The sequence below is a fragment of the Oncorhynchus keta genome, chromosome 1, assembly GCF_023373465.1.
Source record: "Oncorhynchus keta strain PuntledgeMale-10-30-2019 chromosome 1, Oket_V2, whole genome shotgun sequence".
Taxonomy (NCBI): Eukaryota; Metazoa; Chordata; class Actinopteri; order Salmoniformes; family Salmonidae; genus Oncorhynchus; species Oncorhynchus keta.
Window position 1 is genome coordinate 20,888,826 of NC_068421.1, and position 27,286 is coordinate 20,916,111.

Genomic DNA, 27,286 nt, shown 5'->3' on the forward strand with positions numbered 1-27,286 from the left:
CTGTATAGTTCAATCATGTAACACCCCCAGATAACTCCTGTCTGTCTACCCTACTCTAAGAAGAACAGAGTAGAGAAACACACTTAGAGGAGGAAGACAGGAAGAACAGAGGTAACATATTCATCACTGTTTTCCCAGTGTTAATACATTATCTATTATGTGACTGATATGATTTCCCACGGTTAATACAATATCTGTTATGTGACTCATTAATCCACAGTGTTAATACATTATCTATTATGTGACTGATATGATTTCCCACGGTTAATACAATATCTGTTATGTGACTCATTAATCCACAGTGTTAATACATTATCTATTATGTGACTGATATGATTTCCCACGGTTAATACAATATCTGTTATGTGACTCATTAATCCACAGTGTTAATACATTATCTATTATGTGACTGATATGATTTCCCACTGTTAATACATTATCTGTTATGTGACTCATTAATCCACAGTGTTAATACATTATCTATTATGTGACTGATATGATTTCCCACTGTTAATACATTATCTGTTATGTGACTCATTAATCCACAGTGTTAATACGTGATCTATTATGTGACTGTTATGATTTCCCAGTGTTAATACATTATCTATTATGTGACTGTTATGATTTCCCAGTGTTAATACATTATCTATTGTGACTGTTGTGATTTCTCAGTGTTAATACATGATCTATTGTGACTGTTATGATTTCCCAGTGTTAATACATTATCTATTGTGACTGTTGTGATTTCTCAGTGTTAATACATGATCTATTGTGACTGTTGTGATTTCCCAGTGTTAATACATGATCTATTGTGACTGTTGTGATTTCCCAGTGTTAATACATGATCTATTGTGACTGTTGTGATTTCCCAGTGTTAATACATGATCTATTATGTGACTGTTATGATTTCCCAGTGTTAATACATTATCTATTGTGACTGTTGTGATTTCCCAGTGTTAATACATTATTTGTTACGTCACTGTTGTGATTTCCCAGTGTTAATACGTTATCTATTGTGACTGTTGTGATTTCCCAGTGTTAATACATTATTTGTTACGTCACTGTTGTGATTTCCCAGTGTTAATACATTATTTGTTACGTGACTGTTGTGATTTCCCAGTGTTAATACATGATCTATTGTGACTGTTGTGATTTCCCAGTGTTAATACATTATCTATTATGTGACTGTTGTGATTTCCCAGTGTTAATACATTATCTATTGTGACTGTTGTGATTTCCCAGTGTTAATACATGATCTATTGTGACTGTTGTGATTTCCCAGTGTTAATACATGATCTATTGTGACTGTTGTGATTTCCCAGTGTTAATACATTATCTATTGTGACTGTTGTGATTTCCCAGTGTTAATACATTATCTATTGTGACTGTTGTGATTTCCCAGTGTTAATACATTATCTATTGTGACTGTTGTGATTTCCCAGTGTTAATACATTATTTGTTACGTGACTGTTGTGATTTCCCAGTGTTAATACATGATCTATTGTGACTGTTGTGATTTCCCAGTGTTAATACATGATCTATTGTGACTGTTGTGATTTCCCAGTGTTAATACATTATCTATTGTGACTGTTGTGATTTCTCAGTGTTAATACATGATCTATTGTGACTGTTGTGATTTCCCAGTGTTAATACATGATCTATTGTGACTGTTGTGATTTCCCAGTGTTAATACATGATCTATTGTGACTGTTGTGATTTCCCAGTGTTAATACATGATCTATTATGTGACTGTTATGATTTCCCAGTGTTAATACATTATCTATTGTGACTGTTGTGATTTCCCAGTGTTAATACATTATTTGTTACGTCACTGTTGTGATTTCCCAGTGTTAATACGTTATCTATTGTGACTGTTGTGATTTCCCAGTGTTAATACATTATTTGTTACGTCACTGTTGTGATTTCCCAGTGTTAATACATTATTTGTTACGTGACTGTTGTGATTTCCCAGTGTTAATACATGATCTATTGTGACTGTTGTGATTTCCCAGTGTTAATACATTATCTATTATGTGACTGTTGTGATTTCCCAGTGTTAATACATTATCTATTGTGACTGTTGTGATTTCCCAGTGTTAATACATGATCTATTGTGACTGTTGTGATTTCCCAGTGTTAATACATGATCTATTGTGACTGTTGTGATTTCCCAGTGTTAATACATTATCTATTGTGACTGTTGTGATTTCCCAGTGTTAATACATTATCTATTGTGACTGTTGTGATTTCCCAGTGTTAATACATTATCTATTGTGACTGTTGTGATTTCCCAGTGTTAATACATTATTTGTTACGTGACTGTTGTGATTTCCCAGTGTTAATACATGATCTATTGTGACTGTTGTGATTTCCCAGTGTTAATACATGATCTATTGTGACTGTTGTGATTTCCCAGTGTTAATACATTATCTATTGTGACTGTTGTGATTTCCCAGTGTTAATACATGATCTATTGTGACTGTTGTGATTTCCCAGTATTAATACATTATCTATTGTGACTGTTGTGATTTCCCAGTGTTAATACATGATCTATTGTGACTGTTGTGATTTCCCAGTGTTAATACATTATCTATTGTGACTGTTGTGATTTCTCAGTGTTAATACATGATCTATTGTGACTGTTGTGATTTCCCAGTGTTAATACATGATCTATTGTGACTGTTGTGATTTCCCAGTGTTAATACATGATCTATTGTGACTGTTGTGATTTCCCAGTGTTAATACATGATCTATTGTGACTGTTGTGATTTCCCAGTGTTAATACATGATCTATTGTGACTGTTGTGATTTCCCAGTGTTAATACATGATCTATTATGTGACTGTTATGATTTCCCAGTGTTAATACATTATCTATTGTGACTGTTGTGATTTCCCAGTGTCAATACATTATCTATTGTGACTGTTGTGATTTCCCAGTGTTAATACATTATCTATTGTGACTGTTGTGATTTCCCAGTGTTAATACATGATCTATTGTGACTGTTGTGATTTCCCAGTGTTAATACATTATATATTGTGACTGTTGTGATTTCCCAGTGTTAATACATTATCTATTGTGACTGTTGTGATTTCCCAGTGTTAATACATGATCTATTATGTGACTGTTATGATTTCCCAGTGTTAATACATTATCTATTATGTGACTGTTATGATTTCCCAGTGTTAATACATTATTTGTTACGTGACTGTTGTGATTTCCCAGTGTTAATACATTATTTGTTACGTGACTGTTGTGATTTCCCAGTGTTAATACATTATTTGTTACGTGACTGTTGTGATTTCCCAGTGTTAATACATTATTTGTTACGTGACTGTTGTGATTTCCCAGTGTTAATACATGATCTATTGTGACTGTTGTGATTTCCCAGTGTTAATACATTATCTATTATGTGACTGTTGTGATTTCCCAGTGTTAATACATTATCTATTGTGACTGTTGTGATTTCCCAGTGTTAATACATGATCTATTGTGACTGTTGTGATTTCCCAGTGTTAATACATGATCTATTGTGACTGTTGTGATTTCCCAGTGTTAATACATTATCTATTGTGACTGTTGTGATTTCCCAGTGTTAATACATTATCTATTGTGACTGTTGTGATTTCCCAGTGTTAATACATTATCTATTGTGACTGTTGTGATTTCCCAGTGTTAATACATTATTTGTTACGTGACTGTTGTGATTTCCCAGTGTTAATACATGATCTATTGTGACTGTTGTGATTTCCCAGTGTTAATACATTATCTATTGTGACTGTTGTGATTTCCCAGTGTTAATACATTATCTATTGTGACTGTTGTGATTTCCCAGTGTTAATACATTATCTATTGTGACTGTTGTGATTTCCCAGTGTTAATACATGATCTATTGTGACTGTTGTGATTTCCCAGTGTTAATACATGATCTATTGTGACTGTTGTGATTTCCCAGTGTTAATACATTATCTATTGTGACTGTTGTGATTTCTCAGTGTTAATACATGATCTATTGTGACTGTTGTGATTTCCCAGTGTTAATACATTATCTATTGTGACTGTTGTGATTTCCCAGTGTTAATACATTATCTATTGTGACTGTTGTGATTTCCCAGTGTTAATACATGATCTATTGTGACTGTTGTGATTTCCCAGTGTTAATACATGATCTATTGTGACTGTTGTGATTTCCCAGTGTTAATACATGATCTATTATGTGACTGTTATGATTTCCCAGTGTTAATACATTATCTATTGTGACTGTTGTGATTTCCCAGTGTCAATACATTATCTATTGTGACTGTTGTGATTTCCCAGTGTTAATACATTATCTATTGTGACTGTTGTGATTTCCCAGTGTTAATACATGATCTATTGTGACTGTTGTGATTTCCCAGTGTTAATACATTATATATTGTGACTGTTGTGATTTCCCAGTGTTAATACATTATCTATTGTGACTGTTGTGATTTCCCAGTGTTAATACATTATCTATTGTGACTGTTGTGATTTCCCAGTGTTAATACATGATCTATTATGTGACTGTTATGATTTCCCAGTGTTAATACATTATCTATTATGTGACTGTTATGATTTCCCAGTGTTAATACATTATTTGTTACGTGACTGTTGTGATTTCCCAGTGTTAATACATTATTTGTTACGTGACTGTTGTGATTTCCCAGTGTTAATACATGATCTATTATGTGACTGTTATGATTTCCCTGTGTTAATACATTATTTATTATGTGACTGTTATGATTTCCCAGTGTTAATACATTATCTATTATGTGACTGTTGATTTCCCAGTGCTAATACATTATTTATTATGTGACTGTTATGATTTCCCAGTGTTAATACATTATCTATTATGTGACTGTTATGATTTCCCAGTGTTAATACATTATCTATTATGTGACTGTTGATTTCCCAGTGCTAATACATTATTTATTATGTGACTGTTATGATTTCCCAGTGTTAATACATTATCTATTATGTGACTGTTATGATTTCCCAGTGTTAATACATTATTTATTATGTGACTGTTGTGATTTCTCAGTGTTAACACATTATTTATTATGTGACTGTTATGATTTCCCAGTGTTAATACATTATCTATTATGTGACTGTTATGATTTCCCAGTGTTAATACATTATTTGTTACGTGACTGTTGTGATTTCTCAGTGTTAATATATCAGTCCTATTCAAATGGCTTACTTATCCTCAGCTATTATTAACAGTGGGACGGTGCTGAAGAGCAAATAGCCTTTGCTGATAAAAACAGCTTTCAGGGAGAGGGATGTCTGGCCAGGTGTGTACGTCTACCACAAAGTTATCTCTGTTTTAACAAAAGTACCAATGCATTTTGTTATGTTTTTGGACAGACAGATATGATGGAGAGAAAAAACCAGCCAGTCACTACAAAGCATTATACTGTATATACACACCAGGGATATTTCAGATGACTCTGGGTCCAGCTAATGGTGCATTTCACACCGTCTATTTCTGAAGGCACTAAGGCATAGCAGGCCTCAATTGGCGCATCCATCCATCTACCACTCCACATACTAAAGAGCACTGTCCACTGTGTAGATCAAAACAGAACAGGGGGCCTCTAATCTGTACTCTCCATCAGACAGACGGGCTGTGCTTTGAGAGCACAACCCACCGCTATCTCCTTCCAGGTGTGAGGCAACATCACATAGCCTTTGAACTAATGGAGAAATAGGTTGAAATGCAGCCAGTATGGAGAGGCTGTCAACTCCTAAACCGAGAGGGTGGAGCACTCTATCTATACAGCCACTTGAGTCCAAACATGCTCCCAAAAAGACTAAGTAGATCACTGTCTGTGTATACCATAGTACTTTATCAACATTTAAATACATTTGCATCCGCATCAACTCTTCATCACAACTGGAAAATGTGGGATACATATTGGAAGAATTTCTGAAAACCACTGAGACCTGTGTAAGTAAGGCCTGGGTCATTGTAGACAACGGGCCTACTCTTGGTCTCTGGTCTGCTGGTCTCCTTCTCTACCATCTTCCTTTCCCTCCACCTCTCCTTCCTGTCACTGTCTCCTTCTCTACCATCTTCCTTTCCCTCCACCTCTCCTTCCTGCCACTGTCTTCTTCTCTACCATCTTCCTTTCCCTCTACCTCTCCTTCCTGTCACTGTCTCCTTCTCTACCATCTTCCTTTCCCTCCACCTCTCCTTCCTGTCACTGTCTCCTTCTCTACCATCTTCCTTTCCCTCCACCTCTCCTTCCTGTCACTGTCTCCTTCTCTACCATCTTCCTTTCCCTCCACCTCTCCTTCCTGTCACTGTCTCCTTCGCTACCATCTTCCTTTCCCTCTACCTCTCCTTCCTGTCACTGTCTCCTTCTCTACCATCTTCCTTTCCCTCCACCTCTCCTTCCTGTCACTGTCTCCTTCGCTACCATCTTCCTTTCCCTCCACCTCTCCTTCCTGTCACTGTCTCCTTCTCTACCATCTTCCTTTCCCTCCACCTCTCCTTCCTGTCACTGTCTCCTTCTCTACCATCTTCCTTTCCCTCCACCTCTCCTTCCTGTCACTGTCTCCTTCTCTACCATCTTCCTTTCCCTCCACCTCTCCTTCCTGTCACTGTCTCCTTCGCTACCATCTTCCTTTCCCTCCACCTCTCCTTCCTGTCACTGTCTTCTTCTCTACCATCTTCCTTTCCCTCCACCTCTCCTTCCTGTCACTGTCTCCTTCTCTACCATCTTCCTTTCCCTCCACCTGTCCTTCCTGTCACTGTCTCCTCGTCTACCATCTTCCTTTCCCTCCACCTCTCCTTCCTGTCACTGTCTCCTTCTCTACCATCTTCCTTTCCCTCCACCTCTCCTCCTTCTCTACCATCTTCCTTTCCCTGCACCTCTCCTTCCTGTCACTGTCTCCTTCTCTACCATCTTCCTTTCCCTCCACCTCTCCTTCCTGTCACTGTCTCCTTCTCTACCATCTTCCTTTCCCTCCACCTCTCCTTCCTGTCACTGTCTCCTTCTCTACCATCTTCCTTTCCCTCCACCTCTCCTTCCTGCCACTGTCTTCTTCTCTACCATCTTCCTTTCCCTCCACCTCTCCTTCCTGTCACTGTCTCCTCGTCTACCATCTTCCTTTCCCTCCACCTCTCCTTCTCTACCATCTTCCTTTCCCTCTACCTCTCCTTCCTGCCACTGTCTCCTTCTCTACCATCTTCCTTTCCCTCCACCTCTCCTTCTCTACCATCTTCCTTTCCCTCCACCTCTCCTTCCTGTCACTGTCTCCTTCTCTACCATCTTCCTTTCCCTCCACCTCTCCTTCCTGTCACTGTCTCCTTCTCTACCATCCACCTTTGTCTTTGGTGTGTGTGTGTGTATTTGTGTGTTTGTTCAGTGTGTGTGTGTGTGTGTACACACAATTGGTACTATACGTGTGAGTACCAGAAATGCTCACAATAATAGTAAACCCCCCCAAAATTCTGAAGTCCTCCCTTGTAAAAAGGCAATTTCAGGTTTAGGGGTTAGGTTTAGGGTTAAAATTAGGGTTAGGAGTTTTTTAGTGGTTAGGTTTAGGAATTAGGGTTAGGGAAAATATGATTTTGAATGGGAATCAACTGTTGGTCCCCAAAGTATAGTAAGATATAGAAACGTGTGTGTGTGTGTGTCTGCGCTCAAGAGGCATAGTGTAGAGGGAACACAGAGGGACAAGGCCATCTGATGGACACAAAAGCCTCTATTAGATCTTGCCTTGCATGATAGGACACAACCTCTCACAGCACAAATCAGGGATATAAATGTCACCTTACATGGAGGGACAGGGAGAGCCAGAGGCAGACAGCCAGGGCAGTTGCAGACATTGACTGGCCAAAATAATAGAGAAATAGCCCTTGGAGAGCCCAGGTCCCATGTTTGATCCAGAATGGAGTCAACCTGTAACATACTGCTCCACTGATAATGAGACCCTGGCAGTCCTACCACACAGGAGGGCTGTTTATGGCTGTGCCAGTCCCAGCGTGTTAGTCTCAGCAGTGGTATTAAGGCTGTTTCCATATACATTGACAGCCGTCATGATTGTGTGTGTGTGTGTTTCAAAGCCAAAGCACAGCGGTTCTCTGTTCCCAGCCTGTGACACGTTGAAGGCATTTGCCTCTGCACACCCACTGGGTTAATGAGCAGGCTTTTCAATTAGAGGTGATTTTCTCTGAGGAGCTGCTGGATGAGTTGGCCCAGCTGCCTGGGTGCCTGCTGCTCTCACTGGCACTTTCTCTGTCCCTCTCTCTCTCTCTCTCTCTCTCTATTTCTCCCTTCACTTACAGCCCCCCCCCCTTCCTCTCTCCCTGTCCCTGTCCCCCTCTCTCTGCTCCCTTTCTCTCTCTGTCCCCCCCCCCTCTCTCTCTCTCTCTCTCTCTCTCTCTCTCTCTCTCTCTCTCTCTGTTTCTCTGTTTCTCCCTTCCCTTACAGCCCCCCCCCCTTCCTCTCTCCCTGTCCCTGTCCCCCTCTCTCGGCTCCCTTCTGTCTCCCTTTCTCTCTCTGTCCCCCTCTCTCTCTCTCTCTCTCTCTCTCTCTCTCTCTCTCTCTCTCTCTCTCTCTCTCTCTATTTCTCCCTTCCCTTACAGCCCCCTCCTCTCTCCCTGTCCCTGTCCCCCTCTCTCCGCTCCCTTCTGTCTCCTTTCTATCTCTGTCCCCCTCTCTCTCTCTCTCTCTATTTCTCCTTCCCTTACAGCCCCCCTTCCTCTCTCCCTGTCCTTGTCCCCCTCGCTCTGCTCCTTCTGTCTCCCTTTGTCTCTCTGTCCCCCTCTCTCTCTATTTCTCCTTCCCTTACAGCCCCCCTTCCTCTCTCCCTGTCCCTGTCCCCCTCTCTCCGCTCCCTTCTGTCCCCCTTTCTCTCTCTGTCCCCATCTCTCTCTCTCTCTCTCTCTCTCTCTCTCTCTCTCTCTCTCTCTATTTCTCCTTCCCTTACAGCCCCCCTTCCTCTCTCCCTGTCCTTGTCCCCCTCGCTCTGCTCCCTTCTCTCTCCCTTTGTCTCTCTGTCCCCCTCTCACTCTCTATTTCTCCTTCCCTTACAGCCCCCCTCCTCTCTCCCTGTCCCTGTCCCCCTCTCTCTGCTCCCTTCTGTCTCCTTTGTCTCTCTGCCCCCCTCTCTCTCTCTCTCTCTCTCTCTATCTCTATTTCTCCCTTCCCTTACAGCCCCCCTCCTCTCTCCCTGTCCCTGTCCCCCTCTCTCTGCTCCTTCTGTCTCCCTTTCTCTCTCTGTCCCCCTCTCTCTGTCTCCCTTTCTCTCTCTCTCCCCCTCTCTCTGTCTCCCTCTCTCTCTCTGTCCCCCTCTCTCTCTCTCCCTTTCTCTCTCTGTCTCCCTTTCTCTCTCTGTCCCCCTCTCTCTCTCTGTCCCCCTCTCTCTGTCTCCCTCTCTCTCCCTGTTCCCCTCTCTCTGTCCCCCTCTCTCTGTCTCCCTTTCTCTCTCTGTCCCCCTCTCTCTGTCTCCCTTTCTCTCTCTGTCCCCCTCTCTCTGTCTCCCTTTCTCTCTCTGTTCCCCTCTCTCTGTCCCCCTCTCTCTCTCTGTCCCCCTCTCTCTGCTCCCTTTCTCTCTCTGTCCCCCCTCTCTCTCTCTCTCTCTCTCTCTCTCTCTCTCTGTTTCTCTGTTTCTCCTTCCCTTACAGCCCCCCTTCCTCTCTCCCTGTCCCTGTCCCCCTCTCTCGGCTCCCTTCTGTCTCCCTTTCTCTCTCTGTCCCCCTCTCTCTCTCTCTCTCTCTCTCTCTCTCTCTCTCTCTCTCTCTCTCTCTCTCTCTCTCTCTATTTCTCCCTTCCCTTACAGCCCCCCTCCTCTCTCCCTGTCCCTGTCCCCCTCTCTCCGCTCCCTTCTGTCTCCCTTTCTATCTCTGTCCCCCTCTCTCTCTCTCTCTCTATTTCTCCCTTCCCTTACAGCCCCCCCCCTTCCTCTCTCCCTGTCCTTGTCCCCCTCGCTCTGCTCCCTTCTGTCTCCCTTTGTCTCTCTGTCCCCCTCTCTCTCTATTTCTCCCTTCCCTTACAGCCCCCCCCCTTCCTCTCTCCCTGTCCCTGTCCCCCTCTCTCCGCTCCCTTCTGTCTCCCTTTCTCTCTCTGTCCCCATCTCTCTCTCTCTCTCTCTCTCTCTCTCTCTCTCTCTCTCTCTCTCTCTATTTCTCCCTTCCCTTACAGCCCCCCCCTTCCTCTCTCCCTGTCCTTGTCCCCCTCGCTCTGCTCCCTTCTGTCTCCCTTTGTCTCTCTGTCCCCCTCTCACTCTCTATTTCTCCCTTCCCTTACAGCCCCCCTCCTCTCTCCCTGTCCCTGTCCCCCTCTCTCTGCTCCCTTCTGTCTCCCTTTGTCTCTCTGCCCCCCCCCCTCTCTCTCTCTCTCTCTCTCTCTCTCTCTCTCTCTATTTCTCCTTCCCTTACAGCCCCCTCCTCTCTCCCTGTCCCTGTCCCCCTCTCTCTGCTCCCTTCTGTCTCCCTTTCTCTCTCTGTCCCCCCTCTCTGTCTCCTTTCTCTCTCTGTCTCCCTTTCTCTCTCTGTCTCCCTTTCTCTCTCTGTCCCCCTCTCTCTGTCTCCTTTCTCTCTCTGTCTCCTTTCTCTCTCTGTCCCCCCTCTCTCTCTCTGTCCCCCTCTCTCTGTCTCCTTTCTCTCCCTGTTCCCCTCTCTCTGTCCCCCTCTCTCTGTCTCCTTTCTCTCTCTGTCCCCCTCTCTCTGTCTCCCTTTCTCTCTCTGTCCCCTCTCTCTGTCTCCCTTTCTCTCTCTGTTCCCCTCTCTCTGTCCCCCTCTCTCTCTCTGTCCCCTCTCTCTGTCTCTCTTTCTCTCTCTGTCCCCCTCTCTCTGTCTCCTTTCTCTCTCTGTTCCCCTCTCTCTGTCCCCCTCTCTCTGTCCCCCTCTCTCTGTCTCCCTTTCTCTCTCTGTCCCCCTCTCTCTGTCTCCCTTTCTCTCTCTGTCCCCCTCTCTCTGTCCCCCTCTCTCTGTCTCCTTTCTCTCTCTGTTCCCCTCTCTCTGTCCCCCTCTCTCTGTCTCCTCTCTCTCTCTGTCCCCCTTTCTCTCTCTGTCTCCTTTCTCTCTCTGTTCCCCTCTCTCTGTCCCCCTCTCTCTGTCTCCTTTCTCTCTCTGTCTCCTTTCTCTCTCTGTCCCCCTCTCTCTCTCTGTCCCCCTCTCTCTGTCTCCCTTTCTCTCTCTGTTCCCCTCTCTCTGTCCCCCTCTCTCTGTCTCCTTTCTCTCTCTGTCCCCCTCTCTCTGTCTCCCTTTCTCTCTCTGTCCCCCTCTCTCTGTCCCCCTCTCTCTGTCTCCCTTTCTCTCTCTGTTCCCCTCTCTCTGTCCCCCTCTCTCTGTCTCCCTCTCTCTCTCTGTCCCCCTTTCTCTCTCTGTCTCCCTTTCTCTCTCTGTTCCCCTCTCTCTGTCCCCCTCTCTCTGTCTCCCTTTCTCTCTCTGTCTCCCTTTCTCTCTCTGTCCCCCTCTCTCTCTCTGTCTCCCTTTCTCTCTCTGTCCCCCTCTCTCTGTCTCCCTTTCTCTCTCTGTTCCCCTCTCTCTGTCACCCTCTCTCTGTCTCCTTTCTCTCTCTGTCCCCCTCTCTCTGTCTCCTTTCTCTCTCTGTCCCCCTCTCTCTGTCTCCTCTCTCTCTCTGTCCCCCTTTCTCTCTCTGTCTCCCTTTCTCTCTCTGTTCCCCTCTCTCTGTCCCCTCTCTCTGTCTCCTTTCTCTCTCTGTCCCCCTCTCTCTGTCCCCTTTCTCTGTCTCCCTTTCTCTCTCTGTTCCCCTCTCTCTGTCCCCCTCTCTCTGTCTCCTTTCTCTCTCTGTCTCCCTTTCTCTCTCTGTCCCCCCTCTCTCTGTCTCCCTTTCTCTCTCTGTTCCCTCTCTCTGTCCCCCTCTCTCTCTCTGTCCCCCTCTCTCTGTCTCCTTTCTCTCTCTGTCCCCCTCTCTCTGTCCCCTCTCTCTGTCTCCTTTCTCTCTCTGTTCCCCTCTCTCTGTCTCCTTTCTCTCTCTGTCCCCCTCTCTCTGTCTCCCTTTCTCTCTCTGTCCCCCTCTCTCTGTCTCCTTTCTCTCTCTGTCCCCCTCTCTCTGTCCCCCCCCTCTCTCTGTCTCCTTTCTCTCTCTGTTCCCCTCTCTCTGTCCCCTCTCTCTGTCTCCTTTCTCTCTCTGTCCCCCTCTCTCTGTCTCCTTTCTCTCTCTGTTCCCCTCTCTCTGTCTCCCCCTCTCTCTGTCTCCCTTTCTCTCTCTGTCCCCCTCTCTCTGTCTCCTTTCTCTCTCTGTCCCCCTCTCTCTGTCCCCCTCTCTCTGTCTCCTTTCTCTCTCTGTTCCCCTCTCTCTGTCCCCCTCTCTCTGTCCCCCTCTCTCTGTCTCCTTTCTCTCTCTGTTCCCCTCTCTCTGTCCCCCTCTCTCTGTCTCCTCTCTCTCTCTGTCCCCCTTTCTCTCTCTGTCTCCTTTCTCTCTCTGTTCCCCTCTCTCTGTCCCCCTCTCTCTGTCTCCTTTCTCTCTCTGTCTCCCTTTCTCTCTCTGTCCCCCTCTCTCTCTCTGTCCCCCTCTCTCTGTCTCCTTTCTCTCTCTGTTCCCCTCTCTCTGTCCCCCTCTCTCTGTCTCCCTTTCTCTCTCTGTCCCCCTCTCTCTGTCTCCCTTTCTCTCTCTGTCTCCCTTTCTCTCTCTGTCCCCCTCTCTCTGTCTCCTTTCTCTCTCTGTTCCCCTCTCTCTGTCCCCCTCTCTCTGTCTCCCTCTCTCTCTCTGTCCCCCTTTCTCTCTCTGTCTCCTTTCTCTCTCTGTTCCCCTCTCTCTGTCCCCCTCTCTCTGTCTCCCTTTCTCTCTCTGTCTCCTTTCTCTCTCTGTCCCCCTCTCTCTCTCTGTCCCCCTCTCTCTGTCCCCCCTTTCTGTCTCTGTCCCCCTCTCTCTGTCTCCCTTTCTCTCTCTGTTCCCCTCTCTCTGTCTCCCTTTCTCTCTCTGTCCCCCTCTCTCTGTCTCCTTTCTCTCTCTGTTCCCCTCTCTCTGTCTCCTTTCTCTCTCTGTCCCCCTCTCTCTGTCTCCCTTTCTCTCTCTGTCCCCCTCTCTCTGTCTCCTTTCTCTCTCTGTTCCCCTCTCTCTGTCCCCCTCTCTCTGTCTCCCTCTCTCTCTCTCTGTCCCCCTTTCTCTCTCTGTCTCCTTTCTCTCTCTGTTCCCCTCTCTCTGTCCCCCTCTCTCTGTCTCCTTTCTCTCTCTGTCCCCCTCTCTCTGTCCCCTTTCTCTGTCTCCTTTCTCTCTCTGTTCCCTCTCTCTGTCCCCCTCTCTCTGTCTCCCTTTCTCTCTCTGTCTCCTTTCTCTCTCTGTCCCCCTCTCTCTGTCTCCCTTTCTCTCTCTGTTCCCCTCTCTCTGTCCCCCTCTCTCTCTCTGTCCCCCTCTCTCTGTCCCCCTCTCTCTGTCCCCTCTCTCTGTCCCCCTCTCTCTGTCTCCTTTCTCTCTCTGTTCCCCTCTCTCTGTCCCCCTCTCTCTGTCTCCTTTCTCTCTCTGTCCCCCCTCTCTCTGTCTCCCTTTCTCTCTCTGTCCCCCTCTCTCTGTCTCCCTTTCTCTCTCTGTCCCCCTCTCTCTGTCCCCCTCTCTCTGTCTCCTTTCTCTCTCTGTTCCCCTCTCTCTGTCCCCCTCTCTCTGTCTCCTTTCTCTCTCTGTCCCCCTCTCTCTGTCTCCTTTCTCTCTCTGTCCCCCTCTCTCTGTCCCCCTCTCTCTGTCTCCTTTCTCTCTCTGTTCCCCTCTCTCTGTCCCCTCTCTCTGTCTCCCTCTCTCTCTCTCTGTCCCCCTTTCTCTCTCTGTTCCCCTCTCTCTGTCCCCCTCTCTCTGTCTCCCTTTCTCTCTCTGTCTCCCTTTCTCTCTCTGTCCCCCTCTCTCTCTCTGTCCCCCTCTCTCTGTCTCCCTTTCTCTCTCTGTCCCCCTCTCTCTGTCTCCCTTTCTCTCTCTGTTCCCCTCTCTCTGTCCCCCTCTCTCTGTCTCCCTTTCTCTCTCTGTCCCCCTCTCTCTGTCTCCCTTTCTCTCTCTGTCCCCCTCTCTCTGTCTCCCTTTCTCTCTCTGTTCCCCTCTCTCTGTCCCCCTCTCTCTGTCTCCCTTTCTCTCTCTGTCCCCCTCTCTCTGTCTCCCTTTCTCTCTCTGTTCCCCTCTCTCTGTCTCCCTCTCTCTGTCTCCCCCTCTCTCTGTCTCCCTCTCTCTCTCTGTCCCCCTTTCTCTCTCTGTCTCCCTTTCTCTCTCTGTCCCCCTCTCTCTGTCTCCCTTTCTCTCTCTGTCCCCCTCTCTCTGTCCCCCTCTCTCTGTCTCCCTTTCTCTCTCTGTCTCCCTTTCTCTCTCTGTCCCCCTCTCTCTGTCTCCCTTTCTCTCTCTGTTCCCCTCTCTCTGTCTCCCTTTCTCTCTCTGTCCCCCTCTCTCAGTGGCGGACTGGGACAAGGAATAAGTTAACACATCCAAGCAGGAATGCATGAACCTAATCCAGTGATGTAAAATATTTTGGGTTGACAATTAGAATATAGTTGCTGTAATTTACTGTCAAATAGGACTTTTTTTCAATAGAGATGAATTACACACATGAATTACACGAACCAGTGGCGACCCATTATTCAGGGCAGGTGGGGCTCGTTTTGAATACCACATTTTCAGGGGGGGAAAACATACAGCCCCACCTGTTTTGCATGTTATTTTAGTATTAATACGTGTCACATATCAGTTTGCAAAAAATGTAGTAAAGCCGCATTGAGTAAGGCAGATCCAAAATGTAGGTGTTTCAGCCTAGCTCGGTGCTTTCTGTGGTGGTGGGGGAGCCAGGGGAAAATACGGAGCGTAGGTGTTGGTAATGTTCTCTAGTTGCGCCATGATAAGCTCAGTGTTCTGTCACTAGTGGGGACGGTACTGTATCTAGAAAATTCAAGCCACTTGGGGGCTGCCATAGAGTTACATTAGAAGTGCCCATCCAAGAAGGCTCAAGGTCATTTGCCACAGATAAAATGACGTCAAATCACTTTATATCTACAGTAGCTTTGATTGGACTGACCATGACCAAATCATACTTTCAAAAGCTTAGCTAGCAGTCATCATCATGAATCAAGTCGACAATCTACTGACACATCCTTTTCAACCCTTGTCATATGAAGAGAAATAATGAAGATAAATTATAGATAAAACGTATCGGTGCTCATCGGCCATTGGACAGAAACATTACACAACAAGTTGGAAATAGCTAATTCAACAATGAGTGGTTCGGAAGGAATCAGTGACAGTGGCAAACTGCAAGTATTGCAAAACAATCACTAGCCTGCTATTCAGTGGAGTGGCTGTGTGGTCCCAAATCTGGGATTAAGTGTTTCTTTTCCAAGTTTAAAATAATAAACATTGACCATACTTTCAATGAACCATGATTTGTGCTGTGCTCAAAACAACTGTTAACTTTTTTGGGATGAATAGCGTGCTCAGAGTGAACTGCCTCCTACTCTGTCCCAGATGTTAATATTTTTATTGATTTATTTTCACCTTTATTTAACCAGGTAGGCTAGTTGAGAACAAGTTCTCATTTGCAACTGCGAACTGGCCAAGATAAAGCGTAGCAATTCGACACATACAACAACACAGAGTTACACATGGAATTAACAAAACATACAGTCAATAATACAGTAGAACAAAAGAAAACAAAAAGTCTATATACAGTGAGAGCAAATGAGGTAAGTTAAGGAAATAAATAGGCCATGGTGGCAAAGTAATTACAATATAGCAATTAAACACTGGAATGGTAGATTGGCAGAAGATGAATGTGCAGGTAGAGATACTGTGGTGCAAAAGAGCTAAATAAATACATAAATACCAGTATGGGGGTGAGGTAGGTAGATAGATGGGCTGTTTACAGATGGGCTATGTACAGGTGCAGTGATCTGTAAGCTGCTCTGACAGCTGGTGCTTAAAGATAATGAGGGAGATGTGAGTCTCCAGCTTCAGAGATTTTTTAAATTTGTTCCAGTCATGGGCAGCAGAGAACTGGAAGGAAAGATGACCAAATGAGGATTTGGCTTTGGGGGTGACCAGTGAGATATACCTGCTGGAGCGCGTGCTACGAGTGAGTGCTGCTATGGTGACCAGTGAGCTGAGATAAGGCGGGGCTTTAACTAGCAGAGACTCGTAGATAACCTGTAGCCAGTGGGTTTGGTGATGAGTATGAAGCGAGGGCCAACCAACTAGAGCGTACAGGTCGCAATGGTGGGTAGTGTATGGGGCGTTGGTGACAAAACGGATGGCACTGTGATAGACTGCATCCAGTTTGTTGAGTAGAGAGTTGGAGGCTATTTTATAGATGACGTCACCGAAGTCGAGGATCAGTAGGATGGTCAGTTTCACAAGGGTATGTTTGGCAGCATGAGTGAAGGATGCTTTGTTGCGAAATAGGAAGCCGATTCTAGATTTAATTTTGTATTGGAGATACTTAATGTGAGTCTGGAAGGAGAGTTTACAGTCTAACCAGACACCCAGGTATTTGAAGTTGTCCACGTATTCTAAGTCAGAGCCGTCCAGAGTAGTGATGCTGGACGGGAAAGCAGGTGCAAGCCCTGAACCCTGTGGCACACCCATAGAGACTGTCAGAGGTCCGGACAACAGGCCCTCCGATTTGGCACACAACTCTATCAGAGAAGTAGTTGGTAAACCAGGCGAGGCAATCATTTGAGAAACCAAGGCTGTCGAGTCTGCCAATAAGAATGTTGTGATTGACAGAGTCGAAAGCCTTGGCCAGGTCGATGAATACGGCTGCACAGTAATGTCTCTTATTGATGGCAAATTATGATGTCGTTTAGAACCTTGAGCGTGGCTGAGGTGCACCCACGACCAGCTCTGAAACCAGATTGCATAGTGGAGAAGGTATGGTGGGATTCGAAATGGTCAGTAATCTGTTTGTTAACTTGGCTTTCGAAGACCTTAGAAAGACAGGGTAGGATAGGTCTGTAGCAGTGGTGGGTCTAGAGTGTCACCCCCTTTGAAGAGGGGGATGACCGTGGCAGCTTTCCAATCTTTGGGAATCTCAGACGATACGAAAGAGAGGTTGAACAGGCTAGTAAATGGGTTTGCAACAATTTCGGCAGATCATTTTAGAAAGAGAGGGTCCAGATTGTCTAGCCCGGCTGATTTGTAGGGGTCCAGATTTTGCAGCTCTTTCAGAACATCAGCTATCTGGATTTGGGTAACGGAGAAATGGTGGGGGCTTTGGCCGGTTGCTGTGGAGGGTGCCGGGCAGTTGACCGGGGTAGGGTTAGCCATGTGGAAAGCATGGCCAGCCGTAGAGAAATGCTTATTGAAATTCTCAATTATAGTGGATTTATCGGTGGTAACAGGGTTTCCTAGCCTCAGAGCAGTGGGCAGCTGGGAGGAGGTGCTCTTATTCTCCATGGAATTTACACTGTCCCAGAACTTTTTTGAGTTAGTATTACAGGATGAAAATTTCTGTTTGAAAAAGCTTGCCTTAGCTTTTCTAACTGCCTGTGTATATTTGTTTCTAACTTCCCTGAAAAGTTGCATATCAAGGGGGCTATTTCGATGCTAATGCAGAACGCAGAATGAATATATGCATATTATTATTAGTATTGGATAGAAAACACATTGAAGTTTCTAAAACTGTTTGAATGATGTCTGTGAGTATAACAGAACTCATATGGCAGGCGAAAACCTGAGAAAAATCCAACCAGGAAGTGGGATATCTGAGATGTGTAGTTTTCAAAGCTTGGCCTACCGAATACACAGTGTCTATGGAGTCAAGTTGCACTTCCTACGGCTTCCACTAGATGTCAACCGTCTTTAGAAACTTGTTTCAGGCTTCTGATATAAAGGAGGGGCTCATGAGACCTGTTTGAGTCAGTGGTCTGGCAGAGTGTCTCAGGCTCGTGATGCGCGCTCCCGACAGAGTTAGCTCTTGTTCCAGTGCTTTTCTTCAGACATAGGAATTCTCCAGTTGGAAGTTTATTGATGTTTTATGTTAAAAACATCCTAAAGATTGATTGCATACATCGTTTGACTTGTTTCTACGACCTGTAATGGAACTTTGAGTTTTTGTCTGGACGAAGTGCTCGCGCCTCATGAAGATGGATTACTGGGCTGAACACGCTAACAACAAGTGGCTATTTGGACATCAATTATGGACTTTATGGTACAAATCAGTCATTTATTGTCGAACTGAGATTCCTGGGAGTGCCTTCTGATGAAGATCATCAAAGGCAAGTGAATATTTATAGTGTTATTTCTAACTTCTGTTGACTCCAAAATGGCAGATATTTCTCTGGCTGGATTGGGCTCTGAGCGCCGTTGTCACATTATGCTTTTAGTTAGTTTTTTTGAAATCTGACACAGCGGTTGCATTAAGGAAAAGTCTATCTTTAATTCTGTGAATAACACTTGTATGTTTTATTAATGTTTATTATGAGTATTTCTGCAAAATCACAGGATGTTTTGGAATCAAAACATTACCGCACATAATGTGCAAATGTAAACTTAGATTTTTGGATATAAATATGCACATTATCGGACAAAACATACATGTATTGTGTAACATGATGTCCTATGAAGATCATCAAAGGTTAGTGATTCATTTGATCTATATTTCTGCTTTTTGTGACTCCTATCTCTGGCTGGAAAAATGGCTGTGTGGTTTTTTTCGACTTGGAGGTGGTCTAACATAATCATATGTTGTGCTTTCACTGTAAAGCATTTTTTAAATTGAACACGATGGGTAGCTTAACAAGAAGTTAATCTTTCATTTGCTGTATAGCACTTGTTAATGTGTGAAAGTTACATATTTCAAAAAATATTTTTGAATTTCGCGCACTGCCTTTTCAGCAGAATGTTGTCAAGGGGTTAGTGGAACGCCTGCCCTAGAAAGGTTAACTCGGAACTGTGAAAACTTGACTCCAGTGAGTTCAAGACAACTGGGAATTCTGGAAAAAACTAGCTCCGACTGGGAAATACGTTTTGAACAGCCCATGTTCTGAATTGTGTCGCTGTACATTTCAAAAGTGCTAAACAAATAGTTACATTGACTCGCTCAATAAGGTCTTAATCAAAATTACGGATTGCCTCTTATCCGCTTGTCGTCTCCTTATGCCATAGTTTATACATCTCAATTGTCAGTAGAAACCACATTTGTTTAAGCAAGTCAGCCATGGCAGTAAATGAGGCTGAATGATCTATTTCGCTGCCAGACAAGGCTCCACTGATAGCCAGGTGTAGCAGTGGTAAGATGTTAGGCTGCTGTTGGGACAGCTTTATGTAGGCCCTAACAGTTTGTGGCAGTGGTTGTCTACTATCCAATAGAGCACCACAGTGGCAGTATCATAATACCCATAAAACCTGGCGGTCAAACAGGGAAATCGTTTTTCCACCATTCATTTTTCCCATAAGGGCTGTGTTTCATGTAGGGTTACCCTGGTGTGATGTTTTGATAACCATGCAAATCTCTCTTGGGCAAGGTGACTTTTATCAATATATTTGGATGTATTTATTCTCAGATTTGAACATTAGACATCATGCAAAACTACAAATTCCTGCAAGCTCCTGCACACCATCTCTACCTGACACCTTCGCTAACAGGTATTGTGTCAATTTAAAACATGCACAAGACAGTTCACAGAATTGTCCATTTAAAGAAATGTTGACCATTTATGCATTACTACATTTAGCTAACATTAGATAGTTAATCCAGAGAGTGTTATCTTTGCCTTGATTCGGCAGTCTCGTCCAGATCATCATTGAATTTATAGCTCTTTATGTTAGCCACATTAGCAGCTAATTAGCATTTCATTTTTGGGGAGTAAATACAGGCAAATATATTGATAAAAGGCCCCTTGTCCTGGATAGATTTACATGGTTCTAAAAAAAGTCACGCCAGGGTAACCCTACATGAAACACAGCCCTTATTTTACATATTTCTAAAATCCCCTATGGAAAAATTTATGGTGGATAAACAATTGCAACCATTTCCCTGTTTGACCACTAGGTTTTATGGGTATTATGACTCATACTGTTGTACTCCATGAAGCCTATGCCCTCGCAATTGTCAGTGAGTATTTCCTCTCCATATCTCAAAGCCATATCAAATAACTTGGTTTTAAAATAGTTGCTATTGAGCTGAATTCTGAGAGTTGACAAAGGGACGAAGCTTACAAAGCTGTGTTTTTCCAGCTATTTCATTTTGAAATTTTATACGATCAGAACATATTTTTCTCTCAAACGCATGGGGGGAGAGGAGAGTGGCTTGCTCATCATAGCAGCAGGCCCCAGCGAGGCCACAGGCCCAGCGGCAGGCAGACACTTTCATTACAGGAATCATGAGGATAACGCACTTCACTGTTTGACCAAATCAAGGTTTTAGCCTCTGAAAAGGTTTTGAGTGAGGTGATAATGAAGAATGTGCTATTTCTACATTAATAGGCTCCTTTCTGTTGTTTACCATCTATGATCCTGGCTGTCTACCTGATGACAGAGTCAGAGCAAGTCTCTTTGTTGATGCCGCATTTGTTGACCTTGAATGTGAGTTTGTGGGACCTCGGCTCAGCCTATCAGAAAACCGGGCCGTAGCCCATTAATAAGCCAAAGGCTATTTATAGATTAGTATAACAAAGAAATTGCACAAAAATATTTCCAAAACAATCTTAACAGGCCCATGGGCAGCCGGCAATGTCACCTTTTGTATTGTTTCCTTTCTATTTAAAAAATATATTTTGTGTCAATTTCAACCAGCCCACCAACCCAAAAATGGTCCAGTCCATCTGACATTTGCCAGAATTGCCAGATTGCAAATCTGCCCTGCTCTCTCGCTTTCTCCCTTCCTCTCTCTCAGCTTCTCTTTTTCTTCTTTCTCCCATCCCTTCATCTCCCTTCATCCCTCTTTCCCTCTCTGTCCATCCTGGTGATTTGTGGCAGACAGACAGACCTGGTAGTTATTAAACAGAGCTCTGCAGGTATAACACTCTCCTGGTGGGCAGGCTGGAGAGCACAGAGAAACAGAGGGGAAACAAAGGTGTTTTATTTGTCTTGTTTGCATGGTTTCTATGTCCCTTAGCCCCAGCGGGTAGCTGTTCAAATTCAGGCTGTGGGGCGCCGGGCGTGTGTGTATGTGTGCATGTGTGGGCGTTGCATGTGTGTGTGTTTGAGGGTCAGGGGGTTAAACCTCTTGACGGTCCCCCTTTTCGTTTGCATAAGTGATTAGGCTCTAATCAAAAGCGAAGCATCAATTCCCTTCCCCCTTAAAGGAGAGTCAGGTAAATGGAGGAGAGGAGCGAGGGATGAGGCAGCTTTATTACACAGCCATGGCGCAGGAAGTGCTCTAAGAGGCTGTGACCTTGGCATTCACCGTCAGCGCCGCCGCATCCTTCAGCTCTCATCAGCAGCAGAGACGTTAGATGCCAGAAATGGGGGGTGACAATAACAACTAGACGCTAGGCTGCTGTGAAAGCGAGAGGAGAGAGAGTCTCTACAGACAGAGACGTCGTAATATTCACCAGGCCCATTTGAACCAGTAGTGAAATAGAAACGTTATTGCCACATCATGGAATAGCACTAAAATGTCTGTTTTCCTAGAACTGTAACAGTCAAAGGGGGAATAGATAAATAAAATACAAAAAGGCATGCAGCACGAACTGTAAACACTGTTGTCTCAACATCCTTATTGTTGTTTTAGCAATGTGCACACATATTTACAATAGCCATAACGCAGCAAACATTCTACCAAAGAACCAGATGTTCCATGCCAATATGAGACACACTGTAATGGAGACGAGTGAGGTAAAAATAGGCCTTGGTAAAATGACATCACTCGCGCGCACACACACACACCTCCATTTGACCTCCTCTGAAGCGTTGTCCCCTCTGAGGATTGCAGGCAGTGCTTCTCCTCTCCTTTCAACAGTCCATTTTTAACCTCCCAAGCAGAGTGAGCTTTATGCTAAACCCCCAACGCTACAAGGAGGGAAAAAAGGCTTTTCACCTTACATGTCCAACACCAAGGTCGTTTGGCACTACAGTATCTGAAAATCACAGGGAGAAAAAAAGGGCCACATTGTGCCTGGTGCTGAGGCAAGATCATTTTACAGAGTGCGCCAGGGGATTAAAGGAAGGCAGTAAAGTTAACCTTGGAGCAATCAGACCTCCTCTCTACCTTCAACTAGTGCCAACATGGAAGCAGGGCTGGGGCTGGCAAACGTAACACAGTGACTGTTTACTAGCCAAGCCAAGGCCTGGACTGACGACAGATAGCACTAGATCTGCTGGGGTCAGGCCACACAGGAAACAGCTAGAGGGTTTGTTCTTGCTTTTTGTCTTTTCATTTGATTTTTCATCTGTGTGAGGAGGTGGAGGAGAAGCAGGGAGGGGAGGAGGAGGAGGGAGGAAGAGGAGGAAGAATTGTCTATGTCATCACCATGGAAGGCATGTGCATGGCCTGTATGGATTAGAGATAGCTAACTTGGCATTTCATTCTCTCATTCATGTAATGAAAACTCAAATTCAAGGCATACAGTATGACATGCGTACAGGTTCTGATGTGTACACAGTAGAGAATTGCCTGGAGGAATTATATGTTTTAATGGTGGTGTCATACTTTCGGTTTGAGTAAAATAAAATGTTACTGTTCAAATTATTATTATTTATTTGAAAATGTTTTTGTGTGGGGTTGGGAAAACTAACTCACTATACTTTAAAATGACTAAAACCAAAGGGAAAATGTGCAGTAATGATAATGGACCTACATTCATACAGTTTGACTGTCCAGCTGCTAAGAATCACTGAAATGAAAGACAGTCAAAGATCATTGAACATTCCCAAAATTCCCAAATTTTGACGCAGACTAAATATAAGCCCTCTGGACCTGGTCTAATCATAAGACATTGTCAGTGCAGCCCTCCAGACCTGGTCTAAATATAAGACATTGTCAGTGCAGCCCTCTGGACCTGGTCTAAATATAAGACATTGTCAGTGCAGCCCTCCAGACCTGGTCTAAATATAAGACATTGTCAGTGCAGCCCTCTGGACCTGGTCTAAATATAAGACATTGTCAGTGCAGCCCTCCGGACCTGGTCTAATCATAAGACATTGTCAGTGCAGCCCTCTGGACCTGGTCTAATCATAAGACATTGTCAGTGCAGCCCTCCGGACCTGGTCTAATCATAAGACATTGTCAGTGCAGCCCTCTGGACCTGGTCTAATCATAAGACATTGTCAGTGCAGCCCTCTGGACCTGGTCTAATCATAAGACATTGTCAGTGCAGCCCTCTGGACCTGGTCTAATCATAAGACATTGTCAGTGCAGCCCTCCAGACCTGGTCTAAATATAAGACATTGTCAGTGCAGCCCTCTGGACCTGGTCTAAATATAAGACATTGTCAGTGCAGCCCTCCAGACCTGGTCTAAATATAAGACATTGTCAGTGCAGCCCTCTGGACCTGGTCTAAATATAAGACATTGTCAGTGCAGCCCTCTGGACCTGGTCTAATCATAAGACATTGTCAGTGCAGCCCTCCGGACCTGGTCTAATCATAAGACATTGTCAGTGCAGCCCTCCAGACCTGGTCTAATCATAAGACATTGTCAGTGCAGCCCTCCAGACCTGGTCTAAATATAAGACATTGTCAGTGCAGCCCTCCGGACCTGGTCTAATCATAAGACATTGTCAGTGCAGCCCTCTGGACCTGGTCTAATCATAAGACATTGTCAGTGCAGCCCTCTGGACCTGGTCTAATCATAAGACATTGTCAGTGCAGCCCTCTGGACCTGGTCTAATCATAATACATTGTCAGTGCAGCCCTCCGGACCTGGTCTAATCATAATACATTGTCAGTGCAGCCCTCTGGACCTGGTCTAATCATAAGACATTGTCAGTGCAGCCCTCTGGACCTGGTCTAATTATAAGACATTGTCAGTGCAGCCCTCCGGACCTGGTCTAAATATAATACATTGTCAGTGCAGCCCTCCGGACCTGGTCTAATCATAAGCCATTGTCAGTGCAGCCCTCCGGACCTGGTCTAAATATAAGACATTGTCAGTGCAGCCCTCCAGACCTGGTCTAAATATAAGACATTGTCAGTGCAGCCCTCTGGACCTGGTCTAAATATAAGACATTGTCAGTGCAGCCCTCCGGACCTGGTCTAAATATAAGACATTGTCAGTGCAGCCCTCCGGACCTGGTCTAAATATAAGACATTGTCAGTGCAGCCCTCCAGACCTGGTCTAAATATAAGACATTGTCAGTGCAGCCCTCCGGACCTGGTCTAAATATAAGACATTGTCAGTGCAGCCCTCCAGACCTGGTCTAAATATAATACATTGTCAGTGCAGCCCTCCGGACCTGGTCTAATCATAAGCCATTGTCAGTGCAGCCCTCCGGACCTGGTCTAAATATAAGACATTGTCAGTGCAGCCCTCCAGACCTGGTCTAAATATAAGACATTGTCAGTGCAGCCCTCCGGACCTGGTCTAAATATAAGACATTGTCAGTGCAGCCCTCCGGACCTGGTCTAATCATAAGACATTGTCAGTGCAGCCCTCCGGACCTGGTCTAATCATAAGACATTGTCAGTGCAGCCCTCCGGACCTGGTCTAATCATAAGACATTGTCAGTGCAGCCCTCCGGACCTGGTCTAAATATAAGACATTGTCAGTGCAGCCCTCCAGACCTGGTCTAAATATAAGACATTGTCAGTGCAGCCCTCTGGACCTGGTCTAATCATAAGACATTGTCAGTGCAGCCCTCCAGACCTGGTCTAATCATAATACATTGTCAGTGCAGCCCTCCGGACCTGGTCTAAATATAAGACATTGTCAGTGCAGCCCTCCAGACCTGGTCTAAATATAAGACATTGTCAGTGCAGCCCTCCGGACCTGGTCTAATCATAAGACATTGTCAGTGCAGCCCTCCGGACCTGGTCTAATCATAAGACATTGTCAGTGCAGCCCTCCAGACCTGGTCTAAATATAAGACATTGTCAGTGCAGCCCTCCAGACCTGGTCTAAATATAAGATATTTTCATTGCAGCCCTCCAGACCTGGTCTAAATATAAGACATTGTCAGTGCAGCCCTCTGGACCTGGTCTAAATATAAGACATTTTCAGTGCAGCCCTCCAGACCTGGTCAAATATAAGACATTGTCAGTGCAGCCCTCTGGACCTGGTCTAAATATAAGACATTTTCAGTGCAGCCCTCCAGACCTGGTCTAAATATAAGACATTGTCAGTGCAGCCCTCTGGACCTGGTCTAAATATAAGACATTTTCAGTGCAGCCCTCCAGACCTGGTCTAAATATAAGACATTGTCAGTGCAGCCCTCTGGACCTGGTCTAAATATAAGACATTTTCAGTGCAGCCCTCCAGACCTGGTCTAAATATAAGACATTGTCAGTGCAGCCCTCTGGACCTGGTCTAAATATAAGACATTTTCAGTGCAGCCCTCCAGACCTGGTCTAAATATAAGATATTTTCAGTTCAGCCCTCCAGACCTGGTCAAATATAAGACATTTTCAGTGCAGCCCTCCAGACCTGGTCTAAATATAATACATTGTCAGTGCAGCCCTCCAGACCTGGTCTAAATATAAGACATTGTCAGTGCAGCCCTCCAGACCTGGTCTAAATATAAGATATTTTCAGTGCAGCCCTCCAGACCTGGTCTAAATATAAGACATTTTCAGTGCAGCCCTCCAGACCTGGTCTAAATATAAGACATGGTCAGTGCAGGCCTCCAGACCTGGTCTAAATATAAGACATTTTCAGTGCAGCCCTCCAGACCTGGTCTAAATATAAGACATTTTCAGTGCAGCCCTCCAGACCTGGTCTAAATATAAGACATTGTCAGTGCAGGCCTCCAGACCTGGTCTAAATATAAGACATTGTCAGTGCAGCCCTCCGGACCTGGTCTAATCATAAGACATTGTCAGTGCAGCCCTCTGGACCTGGTCTAATCATAAGACATTGTCAGTGCAGCCCTCCGGACCTGGTCTAATCATAAGATATTGTCAGTGCAGCCCTCTGGACCTGGTCTAAATATAAGACATTGTCAGTGCAGCCCTCCAGACCTGGTCTAATCATAAGACATTGTCAGTGCAGCCCTCTGGACCTGGTCTAAATATAAGACATTGTCAGTGCAGCCCTCCAGACCTGGTCTAAATATAAGATATTTTCAGTGCAGCCCTCCAGACCTGGTCAAATATAAGACATTTTCAGTGCAGCCCTCCAGACCTGGTCTAAATATAAGACATTGTCAGTGCAGCCCTCCAGACCTGGTCTAAATATAAGACATTTTCAGTGCAGCCCTCCAGACCTGGTCTAAATATAAGACATTGTCAGTGCAGCCCTCTGGACCTGGTTGAAGACCGAATGCATCCCCCAGGACACCTTTGTTTGAATCCCTTTCCCCTGGTACAGTAACAGCACTGGATGATTTCTCCAGTACCTCACCAATTTACACCCATTCATTATTCATTCCCTTTATTCATCTGTGTCGGTAATATTCCTTCTGAATGTGGACGTTTGTTTGCGACTCCGTTTGATACGTATTCACACTGCTGCTGGGGAGTACACCGAGATGCTCTGACTATAGAGACAACAAACCTGCTGAAATACTGTACTGATGTTCTCCACTCCACACTCAACCGATGTTTGACACTGCTCACAGATGCAGTGGGTTCTTGTATCTTTGTATGAGCATGGGGCTAAGGCCCCAAGAACAACAGCCAGAGACTGCAAACAAAATGTAACATTTCAGACAATTGAAGTTAAATCACCAAAAAACCCAGCAAAGCCCCTACATTGTCATCATTACTAGAGTACACTGGTGTTTCATATCTAAATAAACATTACCTGACTCCTATTTGAAAGATACAGTAGGTTCTAAATATTAAATTGACCATCCACAAGAAAAACACATACTCACTGAAGCACTGCTAGGTCCCCTCCTGTATATGTGTATATGAATGCCCCTCCTGTATATGTGTATATGAATTCCCCTCCTGTATATGTGTATATGAATGACCCTCCTGTATATGTGTATATGAATGCCCCTCCTGTATATGAATGCCCCTCCTGTATATCTATATATGAATGCCCCTCCTGTATATGTGTATATGAATGCCCCTCCTGTATATGTGTATATGAATGCCCCTCCTGTATATGTGTATATGAATTCCCCTCCTGTATATGTGTATATGAATGCCCCTCCTGTATATGTGTATATGAATGACCCTCCTGTATATGTGTATATGAATGCCCCTCCTGTATATGAATGCCCCTCCTGTATATCTGTATATGAATGCCCCTCCTGTATATGTGTACATGAATGCCCCTCCTGTATAT

At 44.9% G+C, this 27,286-nt stretch overlaps 1 protein-coding gene and 1 long non-coding RNA gene across 11 annotated transcripts in view; both read right to left on the reverse strand.

The window, feature by feature from the left end:
• The window catches only part of LOC118394753 (RNA-binding protein Musashi homolog 2-like), a 413,238-nt gene that overhangs the window by 63,079 nt on the left and 322,873 nt on the right, over nt 1–27,286 (reverse strand). The window lies entirely within an intron of this gene.
• Nucleotides 3,989–8,301, reverse strand: LOC127929955 (uncharacterized). Of its 10 annotated transcripts, XR_008136402.1 has the most exons (6): nt 6,895–7,249; nt 6,809–6,858; nt 6,709–6,758; nt 6,459–6,608; nt 6,159–6,308; nt 3,989–6,108 (listed from the first exon to the last, which is right to left on the reverse strand). It is a non-coding gene; the product is annotated as an uncharacterized LOC127929955 (long non-coding RNA). The 10 variants fall into 10 exon arrangements; XR_008136395.1 differs by lacking the exons at nt 6,709–6,758; nt 6,809–6,858 and adding an exon at nt 7,261–8,301 and having other exon boundaries at nt 6,895–7,044; XR_008136398.1 differs by lacking the exons at nt 6,709–6,758; nt 6,809–6,858 and having other exon boundaries at nt 6,895–7,044; nt 7,095–7,249.